Genomic DNA, 8,065 nt, shown 5'->3' with positions numbered 1-8,065 from the left:
TTGAACAACTTGTCTGAAGATATTATGTGTAGTATAGAAAAAGGGCAGCAAAAAAGAGGAAGGCCCAATCCTTAATATGATGGATTGACACAGTGGCTACAACAATGTGCTCAACAAAATGACAATTGTGAGTATAGTGAAGAACTGGGGGGCATTTTGCTTTGCTGTGCATAGGATAGATATGTCAGACCTGACTCAGTGGAACCTTAAAACAACACCCACAACTAGAAAAGATACCTGGAAAGGAGTTAAAGGAGCCTATCAGGCATCTAGCCACAAGTGATTGTCTTCTGAAAGGAGCCCTGAGTGGCATTGGTGGAAGAGAGAGGAGAAACAGAGCACATTCTTCCTTGCTTAAAAAGAAGAGTTGCTTTGATTTGGAACTGGATACCTGACACCTAACAATGACAACATCCTTTAAAGGTGAGTGCTAATTGCACCCTATCCTATCCATTAGTGTAGTAAAAATGCCTTCCAAATGGGATTATAGAATCAGAATTATAATACTTCACACATAGTATTACAGCTAGAAGGACCATATTAGTTGACAATTACTGAAAAGTAATCTTCAGCATGAAGATTTTACATTATCCAGATCCTGTCTACGTATTATAATCATGTAAGAGAGATTTTAAGAAACTACTAAATCCCAGGACTCAACTGAACAAGACTTTGGTGGGATGGAAAAATCATTATTTGTTAAAAACTTCACAGGTTTTTAATGTTCAACACAGAAAAAGACACCATAGTCTACATTATATTTTTTCATATACATCGTATAATCCACATCCTCTCTCCATCTCCATACAGCAATCTCTGCATGGCCCCATAAACAAATCTAACAAGTATATCCATCTTTGTTCTGCATTCCTTATGCTGGATTGCTTTACTACAACTTTATCTTCTTTTTTTCTATCAAATACCAAGCAGTCTCTGAGAAATGAAACAGGATGTTGTGAGGCCTTCATGTTTTAAGGCCTTCCCCAAATGTTCCAGACCACTAACTACTTCCTTCTTAACAACATCTGTTTTACACACTCAGTCAATGTCAGAACCCATGTTCACAGTAATAATAAAAATATTGTATCACATCCTTGTTCATTTGATACAGTTATTACTTAATATAGCCCTGTGTTGCAGTAATATAATCTCCTGTCAACGTGAGTGAAGTGGTGGGGTCCAGCCTGTCAATCAGATCATAGCCAATGATGCCTCTGTGTGGATTCTGGGAAGACCAATCTTCCTCCCTAGAGACAGGACACTCTCTCTCTCTCTCTGCTACACATTCCTGTTAACAAGTCAAATGGAGCCATGCTGATGGTAGTCAGAGTCCTGGATCTGGAGGAGCCACATGGAAACCCATGCCAGCTCTGAGATGCTTCCACTTCCAGTGGATCTACAAAAATTTCCCATCCACTGGCTTGTGATCTTCCTGTATCCAGCAGCATTGCATGGCTGTGTGAGTCTAAAGAGGAATCTTTGGGCTAATATCAAATATATGGGCTAATATTGGATTAATGGAATTGATCTGGACTGGGCTGGCATGTTTTCTTAATATACAATTACTCTTTGATATAAAGCTCTCTCTTACACATATATGAATGCCCTTGGATTTCCTTCTATAGTCAACCCATTCTAATACACCCTTCTAGCCATTATTTTCCCTTGTGTAATATATTGTAAATGCTAAACTCTATTCTTATGGTTAGAAGGAATTATATGTTATACTAATGAAACATGATTAAAGTGGGGTGTATTTTGAGTCACCATCTTACTAGAGGATATAATCCTTTGTATTCTTGGGAGTACAATCTGCAGAAGGGAAAATCCACAACTGTATCAAGGTCATCATCTGTGACCTCTGACCCTAGACTAAACATCTGCAGAAGCCAGTCCTACTCTGACTTTCCGTTATTTCCCTTCTTCCTCTGGATCCTGCATCTGTCTTGCCTCCCCATGACTTCTGGTTCATTGGGATTGAGTTAGACCTAATCAGCTGATGTGCTTTCACTTCACCAGCTGGGGCAGCCTTGTGGATGAGATGGGTTCTCCAGACAGATAATCTGAACCTCAATTTTGGGATTTTCCAGCACCCACAACTATGTTAGCCGTTCCCTTCGTGGTTTGTGAGTTCTGCGAGATATGCAGTGAATTGCAGAATCCTGGCATGTGAGGTAATATACTAAGGGGGGAAGTGTTGATTAATACCAGGGGTGACAGTGTCATGTTGATGTTCTTGGTGTTCACCTTAGGTGTGTCAAGTCAGTTCTGGCTCACAAACACTCTATGCGCAACAGAATAAAACGCTCCCCAGGCTTGCACCATTTCACAATTGTTGTGTTTGAGCCCGATGTGGCAACCCTTGTGTCAATTCATCTCCCGGATGAGCTTCCTCTTTTTCACTGACCCTCTACTCCACCAAGCGTGACGGCCTTTTCTAAGGACTGGTCGCTCCTGACAGCATGTCCAAAGTACTTGAGGTGAAATTTTGCCATATTTGTTTCAAAGAAGCATTTTGCCTGTACCTTCTTCCAAGACGGATTTGTTAGTTCTTCTGACATCCTATGATACTTTCATTAGTACCATATTACAATTTCATTAATTCTCAACAGTCTTCCGTATGCATTGTCCAACTTCCACATGCATATCACTCAGACTCCCTCTCATCAGTTGGTAATTTTAAGAACCATGGTTTGGGATGGGTACACTTTAATTCTCAAAATGACATTTTTTGCTCTTCAAACACTTTAGAGAAGTCTTGTGCAGCATATTTTCCCAATCCAATGCATAATTTGATTTCTTGAAGCCTGGTTCTACAAGCCTGACTGTGGGTCAAAGCAAAATTAAATTCTTGACTTCAGTCTTCTCTTTATCCTGGTGTTCTCTATTGGTCTATTTGTGAACATTTTCTTAAACCTTGAGTTGCATTCCATCATGAAGGAGGAGTCTTTGATGTCCATCAGCAAGCACTTTAAGTCCATTTTAATTTCAGCGAACAAGGGTTTGTCATCTGCACATTGAAGCCTGTTAATAAGCCTTCCTCTAATCCTAATGTCATGTTCTTCTTCATATAGTCTACTTCTAGGATTTAATAATTATTGTGCAAATATACAACCCAGAAGCATATTTTTCCTGATTTTAAACCATGCAGTATTCCCTGGTTTTGTTCATATAACTGCATTGTCAGAGAAAACCAGCCTCTAACTGAAGGTTCAGTAAGCACAATTGTATGGTTATAACATATAAAGATTATAATAAAGTCATAGAGAATAGGAAAGATAGGAGAGAGTAAAATAAGGAGTCAGATACATTTTATGGTAGCATGATCACCTCAGGCCCTCTTGGTGGTCCACGTGGAGGTGGGAGAAGAATGTCGTTACTATATTGAGATATTTGTAGATAGCAATAAGACATGCATATTCAGTAGTTACATATGTCACAAGGTGGGTGGAGTCTATAGTAAGGTCCGTGAGCTCACAGGTGAGGAAACATAATACCTGCATTGGGGAAAGGTATGAGGGGGGCTGGGTGACACAGTGGGGAGAGATACCAATAGGATGTCTGCTTTTGTAAGGATGAAAAATCAGCCATGAGCTCCCTTTAAGGCAGCATAGCTATCAGGGGAGAATATGTGGGAACAATATTTAAAGCAGGATAATGTACTTGGACTTTATCTATAATTTACCAAAGTGGAGGCTTTCCTACCATGGAATATTAGCTTTCCAGATTCCCTCTGTTATAAGTTAGGGAATATAGTCCTTGTCATATTTCCTGCAGTGTTAGTTTTCCACGCTGCCTCTTGGTTTATGGACAATTTCCACCTGAACACAATGAAGTGTTCTAGAATTCCCATTATTCTCAATGCTATCCATAGTTTGTTAGTCTCTACCCAGTCACATGATTTTGCATAATCAATAAAACCAAGGAAACATTGCCCCGGTGATGTAGGCTGGGTTCTCCAAAGAAGCAAAACCAATGACACTTGTAAGTACATAGAAAGAGATTTATATCAAGAGATAGTTACAGAAGTGGGTTAGCCAGTCTAGCTCAAGCCTGTGGGTCAGATAGATGAAAGCTGGAGGCTTCTCCTGACTCCTGTAGTTGCAGGGACCGAGGAAGATGAAACAGGAAGATGACAGGCTGGTGGATGCAGAGCTGAATGAATCTAAGTTTGGCCGAATGAATCCAAGCTCAGAAGTGTTCTGACAGGTATTGGGATTAAAAAACTGTAAAACAGGAGGTCCAAAAATCAGATGGATGATCCAAATCTAGCTGGAGGAGTGAGCTAGCTTCTAGATACTGTCACGTCATATGAAGAGTAGGCCACACCCTGAATTGTATCTCCCTCAATCTCATCATGGCTGTGACAATAGGTGACATTATGATAAATGGAGAAAAGATCAAAGTTTTCGAGGCTATTGTCTTGCTTGGATTCACAATCAATGCTTATGGAAGCAGCAGTGTCAGGATTAAATGATGAGCTGCATTGGACAAATTTGTTGCACAAGACCTCTTTAGAGTATTGAAAAGCAAAGATGCGAGTTTGAGGACAAGGTGCACCTGACTGAAACTATGATATTTTCGTTGATCTCATATTCATGTGAAAACTGGACATTGAATAGGGAAGACTGAAGAAGGACTGATGCATTTAGGACAAATGGATCGCTCTTGGAAAAAGTTAGAGTGCTCCCAAGAGGAAAGGATGGCAAGTCTTTGTCTTACATAATTTAGCCCTATTGTCAGGAGAGACCAGTCCTTGGAGTAGGGCATCATGTTTGGTAAAATGGAGGGACAGTGAAAATGAGGAAGGCCTCAAGATAGCTTGACACACAGTGAGCTCAAGAATAGGAACAATAGCGAAGATGGTTCAGGAACGACCAGTGTTTCCTTCTGTGGTACATAGGGTCGCTAAGAGTGGGGACCAATAGGATGGCGTATAGCAGATACAATTCTCCCAGTACCTGCTTGTTTGCTTCACAAACGACCCCATCATGGATGTTGCTGTGATTTGGTTGATCATACATATTATGGGAGAATCCTGGCTCACACACGTTGACATAGACCCAAACTATCACACTCTGGTATTCTCTACTTTCAGTAAAACTTTGCCTGGCATCAGCAATGATATCCCTCATTCTACATCCTCTTTTGCTTGCTAACTTGAATCTTTGTAGATGTACGGCTGCAATGATTTTTTTAATTACTTTCAGCAAATATTTATATGTGATATTAATAATATTAATCACTAATTTGACATTCTGTTGGGTCATTTTTCTTTGGAATGGGCACCGACATGAATCTCTTTCATTTGGTTGGCCAGGTAACTGTTTTCTAAATTTCTTGGCATAGACTACTTAGTGCTTCCAGTGCTTCATCAGCTTCATGAAATGTTTCAATGGGTATTCTGCCAATTCCTGGAGCATGGCTTTTCTTTCATATCTTCAATGCAGCTTGGCTTTCTTCCTTCAGTATCATTGGTTCTTGATCTTAAGTTACCTCTTGAAATGGTTGAATGTTGCCTGACCATTTTCGGTATGATGACTCTATGTATTTCTTATATTTAATAAAAACTAATGCCAATAGAGGTACTCAATATGTTGCCAACAGAGGTACTCAGTATGGTAACTTGAGGTTTTACTGTTGGTGTTGTTCCGTTTTTCCAGATTAGTGCATGTGGAGCAGGTCCTTCCTTTTTGGTTTTTCAACTGCAGGTCTTTGCTCGGTTCACTGTAGTTCTACTTTGTCTTTTTGAGTTGTCCTTTGAAATCTGATGTTCAGCTGTTTTACTTAATCATTTCGTCTATTTGCTTTAATTGCTACATATTCCAGTCTCTTCTGACATGCACTATAGTATTTCTTTCTTTCTGGTGTCCTTTTACTTCCTATGCATGACGTTCTTGATGTCATCCTACAGCGGTTCAGGTTTTATCGTATTAGTGTTCAATGTGTCAGATATTCTTAAGATCGTCTAAATTCAGGTGGGATTTACTCAAGGTTGTATTTGACTCTGGTGGACTTGTTTTCATTTTCTTCAGTGTCATTCTGAACTTAAATATGAACACATGATTTTTTGTTCCACAATTGTCATCTCATCTTGTATTGGTTGATGATATTGAGTGTCTCCATTGCCTCTTTCCAAAGACATTATCAATTTGTCTCCTGTATATTATATCAGGCAAGGTCACATGTATATTGTTTATGTTGTTAAAAAAAAGTATTTACAATAAAGAAATTGTTGGTCTTGGAAAACTATACCGTGATCTCGAGCTTCATTTCTACCACCAAGGATGTATATTCAAACTATTGTTCCTTCCGCTTTATTTCCAAATATCGCTCCTTCCTCCTTGTTTCCAACTCTTGCTTTCAACTCACCAATAATCATTAATTCATTTTGATTGCATGTTTGATCAATTTCACCCTGGGAAGTTGGAGGTTTCTTCAATTCCTTCATCACTGGCTTTAGTAGTTGTGATTTTCCATACTCTAAAGAGGTCTTGTGCAGCAAATTTGCCTGGTGCCAGGTGTCCTTTGAACTCTTGACTTCCATGAGCACTGATTGTGGATCCAAGCAAATCCTTGACACCTTCAATATTTTTTTGTTGTTGTTTAAGTTGATGTTACTTATTGGTCAATTGTGAGGATTTAGGTCTTCTTTACATTGAGTTGTAATCCATACTGAATGCTGCAATCCTTGATCTTCTTCAGCAAGTGCTTTGAACCCACTTTCTTTCAGCAAACAAACGTGGGTCCTCTGCATTTAGTAAGTTGTTAATAAGCTTTCCTCCAATCCTGATACCACATTCTTCTCCATATAATCCAGCTTCTCTGATGATTTTCTCAACGTAAAAATTGAGTAAGTATTGATAGAGGGAACGACCTTGACACACTCCTTTCCTGATTTTAAACCATGCAGTATTCTGTTGCTCTGTTTGAATGACTTCCTTTTAGTCCATGTAGTGGTTTGGTGTGGCCACAATGAAGTCGTCTGGAAATCCCATTCTTCTCAAGACTATCCATAGTTTGTTATAATCCACACAGTTGAATGCCTTGGCATATACATTATTTTTGCCTTGGCATATTCAATAAGCCACAAGTAAATATTTTTCTGGTAATCACTGCTTTCAGCCAGTCTCTATCTGACATCAGCAATGATATCCTTAGTTCCATCTCCTATTCTGAATCCAGTTGGAGAAATCCATGTGTACAGTCACCTTGTCTGTTGTTGAAAAGCATATTGCTATGAAAAAATCTTTGGTCTTGCAAAATTCTATCATATGATGTCCAGTTTTGTTTCTATCCCAAACCCATATTTTCCAGCTACTATTTCCTCCTTTATGTTTCTAAATTGCATTCCAATCACCAATAATTTTCAATACTTTTTGATTGTATGTTTGATCAATATCAGAATGAAGATGTTGGTAGACTTCTTCTATTTCTGCATGATGAACTTTAGTGGATGTTGAATAAATTTGAATAATAAGGGCTTAAAAAGGCAACATGGGCATAGGGAAAAAACTATTGTATACAAACATTCCTGGGGTGACGTCCAGGTAGTATGACCAGAGTCAGATCAAATCCAGGGATACATATGGTAACCAACTAAAAAGGAGGGGAGAAAATGATGAAAGAAAGAAAGAGGTAGCGGGGTGGGGGGTGGGGGGGGAACAGAGCACTAACTCACTCAGGGGAGGGTATTGTTTATACCTCCACAGGGAAAGAGGGACCAGACTTCAACCCAGTGCTCCAAGATGTGAATTCAACATATTGGCATGAAACAGAAAACCAGTAGAGAGGTTGAGGGGCCTGCCCCAATCCAAACTACATGGACAGCTGCCCCTCCCCCCACAAGAATTTACTTCAGAGGACAGCACTGAAGCCACAGCTCAGAGAGAGGGACATGTTTGATCAGAGAACACGGGAGCAAATGAAGGGGGAGGAAGAGAGTGCACATCCTGGCCCACCAAGCCTTGAGGACAATATCCCTGCTCAGAGCAGCCAATGCACAGAGAGGACCATATGGCCGGCCCCACTATGAGACACGGCATCCCTCACTGACACATAGCCC

This window comes from Echinops telfairi, unplaced genomic scaffold, assembly GCF_000313985.2.
Source record: "Echinops telfairi isolate 266 unplaced genomic scaffold, ASM31398v2 ScPeMD7_70;HRSCAF=299, whole genome shotgun sequence".
Taxonomy (NCBI): Eukaryota; Metazoa; Chordata; class Mammalia; order Afrosoricida; family Tenrecidae; genus Echinops; species Echinops telfairi.
This window is presented reverse-complemented; position numbering follows the sequence as displayed.